At 44.7% G+C, this 2,797-nt stretch overlaps 1 pseudogene across 1 annotated transcript; it reads left to right on the top strand.

The window, feature by feature from the left end:
- The first annotated feature begins 851 nt into the window (after nt 1–851).
- On the top strand, nt 852–1,566 carry LOC311582496 (large ribosomal subunit protein uL6-like; annotated as a pseudogene). Its single transcript has one exon. The product of its transcript is annotated as a large ribosomal subunit protein uL6-like (transcript).
- Nucleotides 1,567–2,797: the final 1,231 nt, after the last annotated feature.

The raw sequence follows: 2,797 nt of genomic DNA, 5'->3' as shown, positions 1-2,797 counted from the left end.
AACCCTGCTAGAAAGTAGTTTTCTTGTATGGGCCTACGACTGTCACTGCTTTTCTGTTGCTGTTCTTTCTTTCTTTTTCTTTTCTTTTAAAGATTTATTTAGTTATTGTTCGTAGAGTACTGTGCCTGCATGTACACCTGCGCTCCAGAAGAGGGCACCAGATCTCATCATAGATGGTCATGAGCTACTGTGTGGCTGCTGTGAATTGAACTCTGGACAGTGCTTTTAAGCTCTGAGCCATCTCTCCAGCCCTGGTGGTCTTCTTTCTAAGGCTGAGGAGACTAGGAAAGAACGCCTACGACAGAAGAGGCTCGAATGCTCAGGAGAGAATGGGTCAAAGTATACATTGACCTGTTTGGATTCTGGGTCTTCAGCTGCCTTTGGCTGAATCAAATGGTTTCTCCAATGAGCCCGACATTCATGAGTAAAAGGGAGGTTGTTCCTGAATTCTAAGCCAATATCCTATTAAGCGGTACTAGTATCCCTGCTGTAGCTCATGGCTAGCAATAACGATGTGGGTGTGGCCTGAAGAACAGCGTTGCAGCTGTGTAGTTACTGGTACTTAAATATTACAAGTACTTGCCTCGTGTTGTGGAGATATCTTTAAGGTTTTGTAAACTCAGCCAGTGCAGAAGTTTTAACATGTCCCTCACAGATTCACGTGCGAGAAACTTGGTCACTTGGACAATGATATCAAGGGACAGCATCCTTTCAGGGTGATTGAGCCATTTAAGGCCAGAGTGACGCCTTTCTTACAGAGCAAATGTTCGCAGGTTTATTCTCTCTTCCACCATGCCAGGACCCAGCCAGAAGCCTTTACCAAATGCTGAGCATGGACCAGCCTCCAGACCATGACCCAGTACGCCTTTGTAAATGCCCAGTCATGCTCTGTCCAGTCCACAGTGAGAACGAAGAACATTCTCAGCAATCAGACTGTCAGCATCCCAGAAAATGTCACCATCACTCGGAAGGGGCGCATCCTATTGAAGGGGCCCAGGGGAACTCTGCGGAGAGACTTCAATCGCATCAGTATCGAGCTGAGTCTTCTTGGAAAGAAAACGAAGAGGCTCCAGGCTGACGAAAGATGGGTAACAGAAAGGAACTGGCCACTGTCAGAACCATCTGCAGTCACACTCAGAACATGATCAAGGGTGTCACGCTGGGCTTCTATTACAAGATGAGGTCTGTGTAGGCTAACTTTCCCATCAACGGCGTCCGTTCAGGAGAATGGGTCTTTGCTTGAAATCTGAAATTTCTTGGATGAAAAGTACATCCGAGGGTTCGGATAAGGACAGGTGTTGCTTTTTCCGTCTCTTAAGTCCAGAAGGATGAAGTAACCCTGGGAGGAAATGATATTGAACTTATTTCAAATCCAGCTGCTCTGATTCAGCACGCCATAACAGTTAAAAAAAAAAAAGATCAGTAAGTTTTTAAATGGTTCTATGTGTCTGAAAAGGAAACAGTGCAGCAGGCTGATGAGTAAGACGGAAGTTACCCAGTTCCAGAAACAAGATCCTAAATTATAAGTACTATTTGAATGTCTTTGGGAACAATAAAAGCCTTATATTGAAAACAACAACAACAACAACAACAAATGTCCAGACATTCAGTTATCGCATCCAGAGACAGTGTAAGCCTTCGAGAGAAGGGTGGTTCTTTTGCTGTGTTTTCTGGCTCTTTATAAAAATGGTTCATTGAGACAGTGGGTTGAAGCAATCTAGCTTAATAGATATTGAGGTTATGGCAATGTGGTTTTGGCAATCAGTGACGCAAACTGTTGAAAAACAAGTCTTACTCTGAGCACCGGAGTATGTCAGGCTTTGCAGGTAAAATGCTGTCGGTTCTGAGTGCAGACAGGGATGTAAGGAAACAGATGTTGCTTGTGGAGTACTAACTTGCCCAGTTTTTACATGGTAGATGTTGCAGATACACATTTGGCTTTGGACTCCCTCGACACAGACCACATTCAATGTTTGCGTGTCCCTGGAACATTTCTGGGATTCTGCCTTGCTGAACTCATTTTTTCACTGCTTATGCCCTGCTATCTGTCCTTCCCTTCCTTCTTTCCTTCCTCCCTTGCTGCCTGTCTATCTTTCTGTCTTTTCTTTTCTTTCTTTTCTTTTTTCTTTTTTTTTTTCCAGACAGAGCATGCCCTGCAGTGTTTTTAGGTTTTGCTTTGTTTTGTTTTTTTTTCAGCATCTGATATGGCACATTCTCACAGCACTTTGGTGTCTATAGCACTTTTCTGTGGTTTTACTGTCTGTCTCAGAGACAGACACTGTGCTGTCTCAGTGATCATTTCTTGGTCCTCAAAAGTTGACAGGAATATTAGATCCTTGCTGTGACAAAGCACCATGAGCAAAGCAACTTACAGAGAGAAAAGTTTACTTGGACCTATGCATCCAGAGGGGTGAGAATCCATCATGGTGGAGAAGCATGGACGCAAGCAGTAGGCATGGTGGCAGGAACAGAAAGCTGAGAGCTCACATCGTCAAACACGAACTCAAAGCAGAGAGCACTATGGAAGTAGGCAAGGCTTTTCATTCTGAAAGCACCACCTCCCCCTCACCTCCCCACACCCTGTAACATATGCCCTTTGGCAACGTGGCATCTCCTGAACTTTCCCAAATGACTTGACTGGGTACTAAGTCTTTAAATATCTGAGCCTATGGGGGAACATTCTCATTCAAACCACCACTGAAGGGTGCATTGGCTCACACTTTGGAGAGACCGTCCATCACAGCGGGGAAGGCATGGCGGCATGACCATTAGGAAGCTTGTTATATTGCATCTGCAG

The sequence above is a fragment of the Acomys minous genome, assembly GCF_964271855.1.
Source record: "Acomys minous genome assembly, chromosome: 14".
Lineage (NCBI taxonomy): Eukaryota > Metazoa > Chordata > Mammalia > Rodentia > Muridae > Acomys > Acomys minous.
The sequence above is the reverse complement of the archived record's forward strand: the minus strand, read 5'-3'. Positions and strand labels throughout refer to the sequence as shown.